Below are 18,787 nucleotides of genomic sequence, written 5' to 3'. Positions count from 1 at the left end.
GGTGGGATAGGGAGGGTGGGAGGGAAGGAGACGCAAGAGGGAAGAGATATGGGGACATATGTATATGTATAACTGATTCACTTTGTTATAAAGCAGAAACTCACACACCATTGTAAAGCAATTATACTCCATTAAAGAGGTTTAAAAAAAAAAAAAAAGGTGAGCGTCTGAATCACAGCTACAACTGGACAAGACTGGATATTCAGAGTTGAGAGGATCAAAGTTAGCTGACTCTCCTGGCTTGCCATATACCATATCCTTGAAGTTGAAAATACAGTACAATTAAGGGAGCTAAGTTTTGAGGAAGAAACAGCAATTGAAATGGCCCATTGCATGAAGGGATTACTCCACCCATCCAGGTGACAGCAAAAACATCTGTAAAAAAAAAAAAAAAAAAAAGAGAAGCCACTAATTATGTAACTGACAAAATGTTGATACTGTATAGTATTTTTAATTAATTCACTTAGCAAGCATTAAATTGTAATTGTAGTGAAGACAAAGGACTAGTAGTAGTAGATTGAAACTGCTCTTTATCTAAATGAGGAAGTTCCCTTCTATCCCTACTTTTTTTCCAAAGTTTTCTAAAAATCACGAATGAGTGTTCCATTGTCAAATGCTTTTTATGAATCTCAATATTATAATGTGATCTTTGTCAGTTACCATATTAGTAAAACATTAATTGATTCTGGGATGTTAAACCAACCAATGGTAAACCTCACTTGTTCATGGTGTATAATCCTTTTTTATATGTTGCTGGATTCAATTTACCAATGTTTTTAAGAATTGTTGCATTGTAGTTCATAGAACAATACATGTTGTATATAACATTTGTATGTAATTTTCTTTCTTTGTGAAAAGAATTATTCTGGCTTTGGTATCATAGAAATACTGGTCCCATAAAATAAATTGGGAAGTGTTCCCTCTTCTGTTTTCTGAAAGAGTTTGTTTAGAAGTGGCATTATTTCTTTCTTAAATGTTTGATACAATTCATCAGAGAAGCTACTGGGACCTGGGATTTGATTTGTGGGAAGATTTTAAATTATTAATTCAATTTGTTTTCTTAATATAGATCTATTCAGATATTCTCTGTCTTCTGGAGGCAGTTTTGTTAATTCAAGATTAAAAAATGTATCTTAGTGGCACAAAGCCACTCTCTCTTTTTCCATGGTCTCTCCCCTTCTCTCCCTCAACCTCAGGTGTCTTGAGGAGAAAGATGATTAGAAGTGTGACTGAGGTCTCCCTGCCCTGAAGGCTATACCCATCCAAATATACTGGGAAACTTTATGAAGGCTTTTAGATATGGGTTCCCAAGTACCAACAAAACCAGGAATGTGGAGTGAGGGCTAGATTCGGCTAGAGGGATCTGGATAGAATTCACAGTGCAGAAGTGGAGCCCTCTACCCACAGAAGTTCCTTTGTGAATAAAGCACTTTGGGCAAATTCAAAGTACTGTATTTTCATGGTTTCCACTGTTGAATATATTTTTGGTATTGATATTTTAGATGCTTGTACTATAAATGATCAAAAAGTCCAGAGGCAATTCTCCTGTTCAGGTAGAGATGCATGTGGAGACTATTAAACATGTACGTTCCTTCCAAACCCTCTCCTTCTTCCTCCTTGTGTGGTTCAACAAAACAACATAGAATCTCAGTAGGAGAAAGATCACAGACCTGATTGAAAACTTAAAGGCAGCAGGGGGGGGCGTGGTAAAAGATGCAATATCTCAATATAACTATGCCCAGTGACAAAAGCTACTGGGATCTGGAGCTTTACAGTGGATTCTTACCAAATGCTCAATTGTTGCTCCTATAGCCCCATTTGTGGTTATTCCAGACATTGTGACTGTAATGGAAAAAATTACTGAATAGATTGATGCCGGTTGGTATTCTGTCTCAAACATTACCAACACTTTTTTTCTATCTCACTTGCTCAACATACTTTCAGAGTATTCCCCTAGGGATTCCTAAACTCCCCTGATATTTGTCACCAGTTGGTGTTCAGGATTTTGCAAGATATCCAAAGTTTATACTGTACTGTCTGCCATCCAATATCCACAGTTTATACTGTATTGTTCATGTCCAGTTGGTGGGCAAGTCAAATGCCTCAGTCTAAACAGACCTGAGTTGGTATTGTTACACTTCTACCAACAGGCTGATGAATCCCAACAATATTTATGGTACTGTTTGCCAAGTAAGGTTTCTGGGGAACATGCAGGTAAATTCACAACACTCAGTCTCTCTGGTAGTCAAGAAAAAAATTGTCTCTGGTCCCCTACTACTAAAAGGAAACCCAGCACCTTATGGATACTTTGTGTGTTGTAGATTGTATGTATCTCACTTGGGCACTCTACTTGGTCTTCTGTATCAGCTAATTCACAGATCAGTATCCTTTGAGTGGAGGAACAAATCAACAGGCTGTATTGAAAGCTGTCCAACAAGCTATGGCACACTTTCTACCTTTCAGGATCCACAACCATAATTACTCCTTTGACCGAGAAGTCTCTGTGACTGATGATTTTTTTCTATTGCATTTCCTGGCAAAGAGAGGCACCTTATAGTTGGAGGTGGCCCTTGAGGTTTTTGACTTGTTTCCTCCTTGACACAACCACCAGGTAAACTCCATTTGAAAAAAATATTAGCTTGCTACTGGGATATTGTAAAACTGAACACCTGACTCATGGAGGCCTTGTGACTTTCCAGCCTAATATTCTCATTTTGGGATGAATCAAATTGTATTCAATTATTAAAAAGGTATGAAGAGCCCAACAAATCTCTCTTATCAAATGGAAATGGCATATTCAAGAACATAGCTAGCCTGGCCCAGTGGCATTTTGGTTTTGCATGAAAAAGTATAAGCTACATCTCAGTTTGCTGACTGAAGTGGAGTTTCTGGTTCAATGGGGTACATTGAGTTGTGGAGTTGCTGGTTCACAAGGGTTCCTGTAAATGTCTGGGCATGGTCCACTGATAGGTTAGCTAAGCTGAAACCTTATGGTGCCCACTAGGCTGCTACAGCTGTTAACCTTTGCACCAGTTATGCAGAATGGAAAATAAACAAGGATACTCTACTCAGGAATGGGTGACCAATCATCAGATTATTCAATCAGCAGCCATTATTTCTTTCTATAGTTTATGGTCCCAGAGAGGGGTGTCTTTAATCTGTCAGTCTGTAGTTTTCCAAGTGACAGACCAAGCACCCAGGCCATTGACAATAGTTCAAGTCATTAGAAATATAGCAAGGTTCATCAAGGGGGGAATTGGCATGGGCTATGAGAATAGCCTTAAGTTCTGTCCACTGAGCCCCTTCTCTGATGAGAATAATTGGAATAAAGCTGTTGAATGATACTGCACTTTCCAGATTGCCATAATTGATGTCTGAATTCATCATCTTTCTAGACATGGCAATACATTTACCATCATACATTGGACATAAGAAAAAGGACTCCATATTTTGCTACAGAGGCTAACACCAAATGTGTCACACTGTGACTTCTGCCAAGATTTGACCATTTGTTCACAGTGAGGGAGGCCACTTGCACAACATATTGTCCCTGCTCACTCCTGGCAAATTGACTACATTGTACCTTGACCCTCTCTTGGGAGTGACAACTGATAGCTGTTGGCACTTTTTCAGGTTACAGTGTTGCCTTTCCAATTTGATCAGCCCACTCTGGCCACACTACTGTGGCCCTTGAAACTAGTCTGTGTTATGTGTTTGGCCATTCAAAAATCTGACAGTTGTGTACAACACAAAGACACATCAATGTGCTGGAGGCAAAGATATTCAATGTATCTTTCATATATGGCTTTTGAATACATCTGATATCGTTTAGTGTTTGGATGGCTTCCTCAAAAATTAACACGGAAATATTTCTGACTCTTCCTCTCTCACATTCTTCTGGTCCATGCACCTTGGTCAGGTAGTTTGGTCACTGAATATAACCATCCCTAGAGAGTGATCGTCTACTCTTGGCTGCTTCCTGGGTGATGATCAGGGAGAATAGGATAGGAAGTTATATAGACCTATTTTGAAAACTCAGGAGGCTTTCCTGATCACTGCTGGATTTTATGCTTCTTCTTTTCCTCACACAGCAACCCCAATCTCACCTGGTTGGTATAACATCTGGACAGCAGCTGACCATAAGGAAGCCAAGAGGATTCAAAATTAATTTTGGTTCATGCACCTGGATTCTCTTGTTGGATTGACATGGTCATAGATTACAAGGATAATGAATGCTTGGTTGAGTACCTGCTTTGCTAAGTTCTCTTACAGTGGCAATTGTGGGAGCCCAGGAGGGAACATTTAGACTCTGAAAAATATGGGGATGGAAGGACAATAATGATCTTTTGTCTTTTAGAACCATTCCTGGAACCTACCTCCTGAAGAGAGACTTATAAAAGATATTATAAAAGATTTGGATTCCCTAAGTTTGGGGATCTTCTACTGTCATGTGGAAGTATCACCTGGCCTTCTTTGCTCTGTCTTGTGGGAATTGAGGTTCGGGAACCAGCATAAAAATGACATTCTAGGTACTGCTATTGTTATGAAAAATAAATTGTCTTTGTCTCCATTTCCAGCCTCCCTGAAACTGTGCCAGACTAACTTGTAAGCTTTCAATCAGGGATAAATCTTCATAGTTGTTGAGAGTCCTGTGATTTCTTACTTGACCCATGGGTAATTTAGAAGTGTGTTGTTTAATTTCCAAATATGTGGGATTTCCCAAATTACATTCTGTTGTTGGTTTCTATTTTGTCTCTGTTGCTGTTGCAGGAAATATTTTGTATGGTAGAAATCTTCTCAAATTTTTTGAGACTTGTTTTATATCCTAGAATTAGGTCTATCCTAGACAATGTCCCATAAGTGCTTGAAATAAATGTATATTCTGCTTCTGTTTGGTGGAGTGATCTATAAATGTCAATGAGATCAGTTTGATTGATAGTGCTGCTCAGATCTTCTATATCCTTATTGACTTTCTATCTAGTTATTGAGTGATATACTGACATCTGCAACTATAGTTGCTGAATTGTCTATTTCTCCTTTCAGTTACATTAGTATGGCTTCATGTATTTTGGGGCTGTGTTATTAGGTGTGTATATATTTATAATTATTACATCTTCCTTATACATTGACCCTTTTACCATTATGAAATGCCTTTCTTTGTCTCTAGCAATCTTTTTTTCTTAAAGTTATTTTGTTTCTTATTAATATTACTATTCCTAGCTTTCTTACAGTTAATGTTTACATGTATAAATTTTTCCATTCTTTTACTTTATACTTAATTGTGATTTTGAATCTAAAGTGTGTCTCATTTAGACAGCATATAGTTGGATTGATGATTTTAACCAGTGTGACAGTCTCTGCCTTTTTATTGCAGTGTTTAACTTATTCTCATTTAATATTATTGATATTGTTGTATTTACACCTGTCATTTTGCTATTTGTTTTTTATGTCTTATGTCTTTTCGTTCTTCTATTCTTCCTTTACTTCCTCCTTTAGTGTTAAACAGATATTCTTTTTTTTTTCTGCACCATATGGCTTGTGGGATCTTAGTTCCCCAACCAGGGATCAAACTCAGGCCTTGGCAGTGAAAGTGCTGAGTCCTAACCATTCCTGCCAGGGAATTCCCTAAACAGATATTCTTTTTTTTAAATTAATTTATTTTTGGCTGCATTGGGTCTTCATTGCTGTGCACGGGCTTTCTCTAGTTGCAGTGAGAGGGGGTTACTCTTCATTGCGATGCATGGGCTTCTCATTGTTGTGGCTTCTCTTGTTGCAGAGCATGGGCTCTAGGTGTGTGGGCTTCAGTAGTTGTGGCACACGGGCTCAGTAGTTGGGGCTTGTGGGCTCTAGATCACAGGCTCAGTAGTTGTGGTGCACGGGCTTAGTTGCTCCACGGCATGTGGGATCTTCCCGGAACAGGGCTCGAACCCATGTCCCCTGCATTAACAGGCAGATTCTTAATGACTGCGCCACCAGGGAAGTCCCTAAACAGATATTCTTAATGTGATAGTTTAATTCCTCTGTTGATTTGTTGAGTTATTTTCTTAGTGGTTGGTCTGGTAATTACAACATGCACCTTTAAATTCATCAAAATCAATTTCAAGTTAATTTCAGTAAAATATGGAGACTTTGCTCCACTATAGCTTATTTCCTTCTGTTTTCTTTGTGCTATTATTGTCATATATATTACATCTATACATTTTATAAACCCTACACTTAAGTTTCAGAGTTATTGCTTAAAATAATCTTAGGTATTTTTTTAAAATTCAAAGAAAAATGTGTATACACACATACAGACTCTTTTATATTTACCCATATACTTACTGTTTCTGATTCTCTTTCTTCCTTCCTTTTCATTCAAGTTACTTTCTTCAGCCTGAAGAATTTCCTTCAGTAAGTCTTCTAGCAATGAATTCTCTCAGTTTTTGTTTCTCTGGTGATGTCTTTATTTTGCCTTCACTTATGAAGGATATTTTCACTTGATATCATATTCTTGGTTGACAGGTTTTTTTTTTTTTCCCTTTCAGCACTTTAAGTGTGTCATTCCACTGCTATTTGGCCTCCATTTTAAAAAATAAGTCAGTTGTTCATTTTATTATCACTTCCCTGTATACAATGAGTAGTTTTTCTCTTGCTGCTTTCTCTTTTGCTTTGCTTTGGCTCTCACAATTTGGCTTTGATAGGTATAGGTTTGATCCTCTTTGTATTTATTGTGGGGTCATTGAGTTTCTTGGATCTATTTATTAATGTTTTTCATCAGTTTTCAGAATTCCCAAGCCATTATTTCTTCATACATTTTCCTGAGTTGTTGTTGTTTTTGTAACTTGCCTGGTAGACTGATAAACCCTGTTTTCTTCATGGTGTGAAGCTACTATGTCTTCTCATATTTTAATTCTTAATTTTAATTTTAATTTTCATGTTTGGATTCCTAGAGGTTGCTACTGTTAGCTGCATAGCTTAGTGGTCAGTTAATGATTTGAGCAGAATTTATGCTCAAACATCTCAAATCCATAAGGCTTCCATACTTTCACAGTCAATCCGTGTGTGTGTTGGGAAGCACATTCAAAGTTCAGCCAGTTTTCAAGTTGCTTTGGCTTTTACTTACTGCCTGACTCTCGTGGTCTTCCCTTGCAGTTCCCCAGTCAGCCAGGGATGTGTGAAGAGTTTATCTAGCTCCTCTCTGACACTCTTATTTCAAGGGCATACTTGTTGAAAATTGACTGGTTTGATGATAACCCCAAACTGGACCGCAAACTCGGGCTGGCAAAGATATGGGCTTTATCTGTATGTGTCCTACTGAATTCACTACATTAAGAAGATAGTTCTATGGGTTTTCACCCTCTGACTCAAACTGTGTCTACTAATGTAAACATGTCTTGTCTAAAATTTTTGTGAATGAAACTATTTACTATCTTTCTACTCTATAAAATTTGGCAAGTCACAGGTTTTATTTTCTAACATCAAAGGGCTAATTTCAGTGAAAAATATTACTTTCCTTTGGATGTTTACGATCATCACAGAGTATTTTTTCCTTGTGTTTTAACCACTATAATTCACATAACTTGATTTTGTAGATTCTGTAAAGTGATTTTTCTTACTCTAATTATGCTATGCAATACAAAGGGCAACAATTTTTCTCCCTATTTTACTCACATGAGAATTGAAACCAAGAGTTACTGAATCCTTACCAAGTGAAAAAAGCTCAATATCTGAAAGGTGATTTTTGCAATTAGGTTTTTTTATTTCAAATATATGGCTGTTTTAATTAATCTGTGATCTATCTGAAGCAGAATATTATTTTGCAATAGGTGTTCCAGAGTGCCTTCACATATATTTTCACATTTGTTATTACTACTACTGAGTGATATGACCAAATAATATACTCATCTCATTTTATTTTTTATATTAAAAAAATTAATGTATAGTTGATTTAGAATATCGTGTTACTTTTTGGTGTACAGCAAATGATTCAGTTTTATATCCAGATTCTTTTCCATTATAGGTTATTATAAGATATTGAATACAGTTCTCTGTGCTATACAGTAAATCCTTGTTGTTTATCTCTTTTATATATAGTGATGTGTATCTGTTAATACCATTCTCCTAATTTATTCTTCCCCCCACTTTCCCCTTTGGTAACCATAGTTTGTTTTCTATGTCTGTGAGTCTGTTTCTGTTTTGTAAAATCAATTCATTTGTAGTGATTTTTAGATCCTACATATAACTGATATCATATAATATTTGTCTTTCTCTGTCTGACTTACTTCACTCAGTATGATAATCTCTAGGTCCATCCATGTTACTGCAAAAGGCAATATTTCCTTCTATTTTATGGCTGAATAATATTCCAGTGTGTCTGTCTGTCTATCTATTTATCTATCTATCTATCTATCTATCTATCTATCTACCACATCTTCTTTATCCATTCATCTGTTGATGAACACTTAGGTTGCATCCATGTCTTGGCTATTGTAAATAGTGTCATTTTAGAGTTGAGATAACTGAGGAGCCTCAAGCTTGGATGTAGTATAGGCCTTATTTTTCTTTTCATTCTTTTTCTTTTTAATGAGAGCCTATTATTGATTTTCTTTTATCTTTAGGGCCTTATGATAACTGGAAATGTAAAGTTTTAAAAATATATACTTTATTAATATATTTGTTTAGATATATTAAGTTCAATTGAGAATTGAGGCTCTTTCAGTTTGTCTATTTTTAGAGCAAAAAATCAGTTTCTTTACTATAAAGTAGTAATTCTTAAAAATTCTGAAAATTTGAATCATTTTTGGGGTAAACTGAAATTATATATCTCTATATAGATATATATATTGTGGAAGGATTCACTTCTACTTCAGTAATAAGAAAAGTTAAGTACTCAAGCTCTGTATAGATTTTGGGGATATGCCTAGAGACAAAGTATGAGTTATATTTCCTGGAGGCAAATGCTATCCCAGAGCACCCATATACACCTTATTAAGTATATCCCAAGGGATTTTGATAAGTACTCTCATATTTTCTATTCTATTCTATCCCATTTTATTCTGTTCTATTCTATTCTTTCCATTGTGTTCTGCTTTTTTTCCTTTTATAATTTTTGGTGTTTTCCATATTTTTGCTCCTAGACTTCACCCTTTACTATATGCTCAAAAGAGATTGCTTGACCTTTTGAACTTTTGCCTTTAAATAAATAGATAAATAAATAATCCAGACATGAACTAATTTAGCATAATTCTCTTAAAGTATGCAAAAAATCCACTGTACATTAGAAACTCCCTTTATTCAGGAGAATGAAACAGAGTGTCCTCCCCCTGGTTCTGTGTAGCCATACCTGAGGACATGATTTCCTTTGGCATCAGGACAGCTAGGTGGGAAATGTTAACCAATAAGTAGATCAGTGCCACACGGGTAAGTGCAGTAACCACGCATTTGGGGATATTCTCACTAGGGTTTTTCAGCTCTCCTGCAAAAAAAAGTGCCACACATAAAAAATGGCTAATTATATAATCTTTGAAAGTGGCTTCAATATAACACATAATAAGTAAAAGAAACGACTGCACACAACAAGAGTTCATTTTTGTTGAATGCTTATTTACCAAGCTTGGGTAAATTATTGATTCTAGTAGCAACAGAATTTTGCTAAATTCTGGGTTTTAATGTTGTATCTCTGATATACTCAACATGAGCTTTTTTGGATAAGAAAATAACAGAAAACCTGGATTCTAGGCCAGGAGGACTGGAGCAAATCTTCCCTTACCTTACGGCCATCATTGTATTCAATAGAACTACAAGTACGTGTTAATGAAGGGCTGGAATAGCTCATCTGTTAATCTCGTCACAATATTCTAGGACTTTAGGGTAGACTCTCCTGCTCTTTTCACTCCTTGGATTAAGGCTCTAGACTAGTTAAACCTTAAATTAAACTTGAGTGTATATTGCCAACACCAAAATTGACATATATGTTTACTTGGAAAATACAAAATTATATTATTAACTCACAGTATGCAGCTCCCTCAAAATAATTCATATGTATTAAAAGTAAAATGCAAAATAAGACCATAAAGATTTAGAGAAAGAATCACAGATACATATTTATCTAAACCTTGAGATGGGGAAAGACTTTTCAAGTATGAAAACAATGAAAAATTAAAAGATGGATAGTTTGGTACTTATAGGTATTATATAAATAACTAAATAAACATAAATAAATTCTAGTCTTTAAGACTGAAATTTTTAAAATCTTATGAACAAAATAAAAAACAAACAACAAACTGGGAAAACCATTTACCTGTCTTACAAGGAAGAAACACAAATGGTCATGAACATTTGCAAAACTCTTCGCTCCCATTAGAAATTGAAGAAAAAATGAGTTATAACACTGAAATTTGATTTTCACAGCTCTAGGTGACTAAAGAATGAACAAGTTTGATGAAGCCAAGTCTAGTCATTTTAATTCATACTGATAGATATATTTGTAAAGCTTTTCTGGAAGGCAATTTGGCAATATTCCTCAAGACATTTCTAAATATTTGTATACTTCACTTAGTAATTTTACTTCAAGATTTTTTCTAATAAAGCAATGAGAAACCCACAAAGATTTACATAAAAGGAAATGATTGGAACAATGAGTGTAAAATTTTAAAGTGAAAAACTAGAAACAACTCTGGGATCCAGCAATGGGAAAAAGTTTGAAAAATGGTCAAATTACATATGATAGAATACTGTGTATTCATTTAAAAGCATTTATATTTAATAATATTTTGAATTCTCACTATGTGCTTTAGGTAAAATAAAGTTATAAGAGTATATGTGCAGTGTGACCCCCACATGTGTGTACATACAAGATAATTGGTTACACATAATCTTTATTTTAATTTATATCTTCTGTATTTAAAATTTTTCTCTGAGGGTTGTTATAACTACGAAGTGTAGACTATTAAAATATTTGTTCAGTAAAAAACTGCAATTGTCTTGGAGTCCTTAAGCTGTGTCAGTTCTGTGTTTACTTGTTTTAATTTGTAAACATCTGGAAAATATTTCACTTTCCAAAGCTGGAAAGACACATTTGTACAGAGTTTAATGCATTTCCACCCACCCACCTGATAAAAGCAAGAGAGAAACACATTATATTAAAACAATGTAGTATTTCTTTCTTAGAATTAAGCTGATTAACCGTTGTATGTTTATAGCGTGGTGGTGTTTTTTATAATTTAAAAATAATGACTTTACCTGCTATTTTAACAAGGACTCCCCAGCCATAATATGCATATAATCCTTGTAAGAAGGCTTCAGCAATCTGTGAGGCATCTGAAACTTCAGCATCGAAAGCTTTCTCAAACCTGGCTAGGTTCTCTTTTCTTCCTCTCACAAATAACACGATTCCAGTTAGAGATATGAAGCAGAGTACTGTCATTTTCACAACTGTACTGACAGTCTGAAACCAAGTCACCTCCTTCACTCCTCGATCATTCAGAATTCCCAAGCACCATAAAATGGCCAATGCTAAACAGTTCTTTGGCATCTCAGGAAAAAAACATCCAGGATAGAAAGGCTGCATTATATACCCTGCTAGTAAAAAGCCACGTGCAGCAGTTCCTGCTGGGGTACTAAATAGATTGATCCAGAGATAGAAGAAAACAATAAAGGGTCCAAGAGATCTCTTGAGGAAATAATACTGTGCTCCACTTCTAGGGAATGTGGTCCCCAGCTCTGCGTGACTAAGGGCAGCCATCATAGACACTATGGCGCAAGCAGCCCAAATACTTAGGGAGACTCCTACATTGAGTGAAGAGTATTTTAACACCCCTTTAGGAGCAACAAATATTCCTGCACCCATTATGATACTGAATAAAAAATCATTCCATGGAAATACCTTATTACACGTTGAAGCTGAGTACTTTCTCCCATCTTCATTTTCTTAAGTCTGAAACTTAATTTTAAAAGCTAACATAAATTCACAGTTTTTACTCTGTTCATACTTGTGAAAGGCTTCAGCCAATCTTCTTATAGTTAAGTGCTTTACTTTCCTCTTCCTCTCTTACTCAAATAGATTTTGTCACAGCCCTTAACATAATAAAAAAATTAACTTGTGAGCAAATTGAACTAAAGTGTCTGAGATAATATTAGAGTTATGTTTTACATGTTAAGCATTTAAAAAGTTATGCACAATTAAACATTTTAGACACAGCTAATTGGGAATGAGATGAAAAATTCCAAGTCAGGTTTCTTCTATGGATATGTAACCTCATTAATTTTGATCCTTAAACAAGTCATTTTTAAAGTTTGTACCATAAGGAAGTTTGTAAAGAATGACAAAAAATACAAGGTTTGAATCACATGCTTGCCACTTGTTAGCAGATCTTGGTTTGAATCACACACACATCTGCCACTTACTAGCACATCTATGTCACTCAATGACTTTCGATTTTGTTATTTTGAAAAATGGGACTGATAATCCTTATTTTTTTCTTTAATAGAATTAAATAAGGTAATTTATTGATGAAGCAAATACTAATACAAAACTCCTGGTAGTATAACTGACATACCTTAGGGATCCATAAATGTTAGTTTCATAATTTGGTTATTTTAATTTTCACTATCTACATTATATACAGAGTGCTTCAGCTTCTCTAAGGTCCTTTAAAAACTTTTGTAATTAGTTGCAAATTAGACTCAGTTTTTGACAAACAGGTCACTTAGTACACATATTTAGGGTTTTACATTTCCCTGGTTAATTATCTAGTAGGGGCATGATTCATCTTTTCAGCATTATTTATTTTTTTCTATATTTTCAGCTACTTATTGACTTAGGGCACACTCTTTTGAGCATCTGCGTTTTGCCTGGTACAGAGTGAATCAGTGCATGTGCAGGAATGACTAAGACAAGGTCTGTATATTGTTCACCATTTTACCCTGGTATCTGGTCCAGCTCGGGGTACACAGTATGTCTCAGTAAATCTGTTGAATTAATGATCTTTATCCTCCAGGAACTCCTGTTTAGAGAAGAAGACGTATATAAACCAAGACTTTTTATATACTGGTTGTGAGCTTCAACATGGTAATACTAATAATAGCTAATATTTACATGGCACCTACTATGTGCTGGGAACTGTGTTTAACACTTATATTAACTCTTTTTTTAAAAAAATTTTTATTTATTATTTATTTATTATGTTTATTTTTGGCTGTGTTGGGTCTTCGTTTCTGTGTGAGGGCTTTCTCCAGTTGCGGCGAGTGGGAGCCACTCTTCATCGCGGTGCGCGGGCCTCTCACTATCGCGGCCTCTCTTGTTGCGGAGCACAGGCTCCAGACACTCAGGCTCAGTAGTTGTGGCTCACGGGCCCAGTTGCTCCGCGGCATGTGGGATCCTCCCAGACCAGGGCTCGAACCCGTGTCCCCCGCATTGGCAGGCAGACTCTCAACCACTGCGCCACCAGGGAAGCCCTATATTAACTCTTTAAATCAAATCAACCACCTGTGATACAGTACCAATAGATGAGGAAATTAAGGAATAAGAAATTAATTTGTCAAGTTCACCCACCTATTCACTTAAATTAACTAATTTTAATGTATTTTACATATATGTTTTTATATATATTTATGATTTTACTTACAAATAAATAAATCCATAATCCACAAGAAGCCAAGAAACGACAATATAAACCATAAGAGTTGGTTTGTTTTTTTCTTGGTGACTTTTTCATGGGCCCTGTGTTTATCCAATCTCAGCGATGCATCCCCTTGTGCAGGGACTGGATTAGGACTGATGGAGCACTCAAGTCTGACTCACAGCCATGAGTGTGTCATTAGCCTCACTCTCCTCTCTCTCACAAGTGGCACAATAACAATGGCCTGTCAGCACAGGTTATTGCAACTCAATAATCAGACTTTAATTCAAGTCTTGGCTGTGAGAACAGTATTCTGAAGATCTTTAGACATATTACTACAGTTACAAGCAAAACTCTTTGGGAATAGTCTGTACTTCTTTTTCTAGTATAAAAACTGACACATAGACCAATGGAACAGAATTGAGAGCTCAGAAATAAATGCATGCATGTACAGTCAGCTAGTACTTGACAAAAAAGCCAAGAATACTCAATGGGGAAAGGACACTCTCTTCAATAAAAGTGTTGGGAAAAATAGGATATTCACATGCAAAATTAGACCCCTATCTTACACCACTCACAAAAATTAACTTGAAAAGGGATCAAAGACTTAAACATAAGACCTGATATTGTAAAACTAAAAGAAAACAGAAAACAACTCCTTGAATTGGTCTTACCAATGATTTTTTGGCTATCAAACCAAAAGTGCAAGCAACAAAAGCAAAAATAAACAAGTGGGACTACATCAAACTAAAAAGTTTCTGCACAGCAAGAGAAACACCCAGAAAAATGAGAAGGCAATTTATGGAATGGGAGAAAATATTTGCAAACCATCTATCTAATAAGGGTTAATATCCAAAATATATAAGGAACTCATACAACTCAATAGCAAAAAATCAAAGAATCCAATTGAAAATGGGCAGACAACTTGAATAAACATTTTCCCAATGAAGTCATACAAATGGCTAACAGGTACATGAAAAGATGGTGATTGCTCTTTTGCAGCCGTTTACTTGCAACTCACCCTTTGTCTCGATACTTTTAATTCCTAAAATAGTAATTTGTAATCGGTGTTTATGCTTGACTGTGCTTCTAAATAATTTATACAAACTCCCTGATTGCATTAGATGAATGTTAGATATATATCAAAATAAAAACAATAAACTAGATTTTGGAAATATTTGACATATTGGAGTCAAAGGATCTTTGTTCCAGTTGACTGCATGACCTTAGAAATTTCTTTTGTTTTCTTGACATTAGTTTCTGTCATTTATAAATTAATGGAATAGGACTGCATCTATACCTCTCAAACTGAAATACTCTTTGCTCAAATAACTGTATGCCAGGGAATAGGTGAAGCCATGGGTTAAATGTTATTCATCTTCCTGAGGTGTCAATTTCACTCAAAGTACTTTTTTTGGGGAAAATTTTTGAAGCATTTATTTAAGCATTCAGAATTTATTTTGAAGCATTTATTTTAAACATGCAAATATTATGGAATAGAATATAAAATTAACATGCTTTTTTAAGTTAAAAAACTAATCTTCAAAGATGTAGTCACCCCACTGAGATGGGATGGACACACTACCCCTGCCATCCAAAATTTGGTTCAGATATCAAAACTAATGATGACATACATGCACTAAGAGGATATGGAAGGGTTCATTATTCTTATAATGAGACTCTCATTAGGAGACAGGGTAGGATCCCAAGCAGGTCCAAAAATGTTTTGAGAGGGCAGACAGGAGTTACTAACTTGATGTTCTACGGTGGTGAGGAAGTAGGGCTGAGGTGAGAGTTCCCATTTGAATGGGATGACGCTCGTGTGATTTTAAGTTCCTATTGGTGCCAATGAAAGAAACAGCAGGCTTTCTTATCAGCTTGTCCAGATGTGGGGCAGAAGAGGAAAGGGGAGTAGTGGAACTTAAGAGCTGTCAACAGTCAAACATCAAAATGGAATCAGACTTTTTATTAATATGGATTTTTTACATTATTAGAGTGCTTCTTTGAGCTATAGCTCCAGAACACTGCCTCCAAGATTTGGTATATTAAACCAATGTCTTCTCTGCCATTCTACAAATATTTATGAAGTGCCTAAACTGTACACTGTTTTAGGTGCTCTGTACATATCAGTATACAAAATAGACAAAGATTCTAGACACAGTGGAACTTCAATTCTTTTGGCATTGTTTAAAATCCATGGCTTGAGAGTGGGGAAGATGGTCAGGAAATTTTTATCCTCATTTGGGATCAGTTCATGCAGAAAGAATGCACACTGTTCTAACGGAGTGCCTATGTCTATGACCTTTGTGCCAGTACCTATATCCCATCTGTGAGAAAGAGGATGGCACAGTTGATGACACAAAAGTAAATTCTGTTGTTAATGTCATTTCATAGTCAGAGGAGGAATACATACTGAACTTTAGGAAGGCGTGTGTTTTGAGGCCCTTATTCTTAGTCTGGTCTGTCGATATATTTCCTTCCTAAAGCATGTAATGGTAGAAATAGAACAAATTTTAGAGTTACACAGACCCTATCCTTCTCCTTTTTCTAAATCATCTTGTTTTCGTAATAAAAGTTGCATGTGGAAGCATCTATGGCTGGAGATGGGGATGGGAGTGAAATGTGGGCCCTTTTTCTATTTTCTCTGTATTGTTGATACCAAAACCAGATATGGTGATTAAAAAATTGGGAGTAGAGGAGTCTGGACAAGGATATGTGTAGGTCTCTTAGGAGAGCCAGGAAGCATACTATCCAGTTTATTAGGATCTGGATGATATATGTTCTGGTCTCAGGGCTTGGAAGCTTTTGGGGCAAAAGGGAAGCAGTGAGCTTGGGCTGAAGTTTCCTATGTGCCTTTATCCTGTCAGGGAATAGATTTGTACAGAAAATCTATGTAAAACATTGCTGCTAGCAGGAGGGAGAGGATGGTGATCTTGAGCTATTTAAACAGTTCAATAGAGCAGAAAGAGACTCTGGACTATAAATTAACACCCAGACGAAGGAGCTCAGGAAGGTAATTAAAATATTACCTCAAGAGCTCTGGTTTCTAGTGTGGCATCTAAAGAGCACAGAAGTCTTCAGTTTGTCCTAACAATAGCTCTTTACAGCTGAGCAAACTGAAAAATTAACAATTTTTTTTAGATCTGTTAGAGAAGTGAGGTCACTGGGAAAACTGTTGAGCCCAAAATATGAGAGACAGACAGGAAGATACAGAGAATCACAACTTACCGGAGCAGAAATTCACCAGCAGAAACCTCTGCAAGGACCAGTATTAGGGTAGGAAAACCTAAAATGCAGTCGACGAATTGCTAAAAGTTTCATGTGGACAAGTCTGAGAGAGAAAACTTCAAGGGGTCCAGTCATAAGAGGGCCATCACACTTTTGTGAGTTTTACTTCCAAGAACTTTACCAGGTCCCCACAATGAGTATCAGAGAAAAATGCCCTTATGCTTCCAGCAGGGGGAGGGGAAAAGTAACCAGTAAAAAATATGCCAAAGCATTCTATTCTTCTTCTTTTAATTGACATGTAATTGAAACACAACATTATATTAGTTTCAGGTGTACAGCAATTTTGTTGTGAAAAGATCACCACAGTAAGTCTAGTTCATATCCATCACCACACATAGTTATCAATATTTTTCTTGTGATGAGAACGTTTGAGATCTATTCTCTTAGCAACTTTCAAATATACAATACATTGTTGTTAACTACAGTCTGTCCACATGAGTTACTTACAGGTGGAAGTTCGTACCTTTTGACCACCTTCATCTATTTCACTCAGCCCCCACCAATGTATTTGCTGGCAACCACCAATCTGTTCTCTGTATTTATGAGTTTGTTTATTCATTTTTTAGATTCCACATATAAATGACACCATATGGTATTTGTCTTTCTCTGTCTGACTTATTTCACGTAGCATAATGTCCTCAAGGTCCGTCCATGTCATGGCAAATGGGAAGATTTCATGCTTTTTTATGGCTGAATGATATCTTAATATATAAATTAATTCTCCATATATGTGTGGGTTTACTTCTGAACTCTCTATTCTGTTACATTGATCTATGTGTCTGTTTTTATGCCGATATGATACTGCTCAGGAAGCATGATGACTCCAGCTTTGTTCTTCTTTCTCAAGGTTGCTTTGGCTATTCGGGGTCTTTTGTGGTTCCATGCAAATTTTAAGAGTTTGTTCTATTTCTGTGAAATGCCATTGGAATTTTGATAGGGATTGCATTGAATCTGTAGATTGCTTTGGGTAGAATGGACATTTTAACAATATTAATTTTTCCAAGCCATGAACGTGGAATATCTTTCCATTTACTTGTGCCTTCTTCAATTTTCTTCATCAGTGTCTTCAGAAGGTTATCACTGAGAGTATTCACAAGTCTGTTCCAAACCTCTTTCTTCCTGTAACTAAGCACAATTCCAGTTAAGGAAATAAAGTGGATAACTGTTATTCTAATATACACTGAAACCATGTCCTGAAACCTCAAAAATTCAAAATTTCTCAAGACTGCAAAATCATCAAACAAAATCCTTTCTTAGGAGGTCTACTTTAGAATACCAGGGATAGAAAGGCTGGGTTATAAACTCTGCTGGCAGTAAGTTCTTCAGGCATCTCATGCTGCTGAGACAGTAGGTGGATCAGAAGATAGAGAACAAAGTACTGTGCTCCACTTCCAGGAAAGCTATCCTTGTCTCTACATGACTAAGAGCACATGGCATGGACACCACTGAACACACAGCCTGAACAGCTGGGATGATTCTCTTGCTGAATGAGCAGTATTTCAGTATCTCTTTGGGAGACAGAAAAGTCCCCACACCTCTTTTTCTGAAAGCCCTGCTTCCTGGGAAAAAATCCCATTGCTTTTGGGAGCTTGGTGTTCTCCTTTTTGCAATTTTAACAGTTTTCAAAAAGTCATTAGTCATGATAATTTTTCCTATTTGACTCTCAAAAGATTTAACAAAACTGTCTGAAGAGAAATAAGGAAGCTTGTTTTTTAACCATTTTGTGTTATAAAATTTTATTTTTTTAATTAACATGCCTTTTAGATAATGTAACATATAAAAGCAGGAGATCTCTGCTCTGGGCCTTTTTTCTTTTTTTTTAGTTAATTAATTATTGATGTGATCTTGTATAAATAACTTGTCCACTTGGGGACTTTGTTTCCTCATCTGTAAAATGT

The 18,787-nt window shown here is 35.9% G+C and overlaps 1 pseudogene across 1 annotated transcript; it reads right to left on the bottom strand.

Moving 5' to 3' along the window:
* Positions 1-226: 226 nt before the first annotated feature.
* Positions 227-18,014, bottom strand: LOC309647065 (solute carrier family 7 member 13-like; annotated as a pseudogene). The gene is made up of 5 exons (XR_014268656.1): positions 16,830-18,014; positions 11,224-12,986; positions 9,326-9,457; positions 1,787-1,842; positions 227-375 (listed from the first exon to the last, which is right to left on the bottom strand). The product of XR_014268656.1 is annotated as a solute carrier family 7 member 13-like (transcript).
* Between the last annotated feature and the right edge of the window lie 773 nt (positions 18,015-18,787).

Source organism: Balaenoptera physalus (genome assembly GCF_965194825.1).
Source record: "Balaenoptera physalus genome assembly, chromosome: 17".
Lineage (NCBI taxonomy): Eukaryota > Metazoa > Chordata > Mammalia > Artiodactyla > Balaenopteridae > Balaenoptera > Balaenoptera physalus.
The sequence above is the reverse complement of the archived record's forward strand: the minus strand, read 5'-3'. Positions and strand labels throughout refer to the sequence as shown.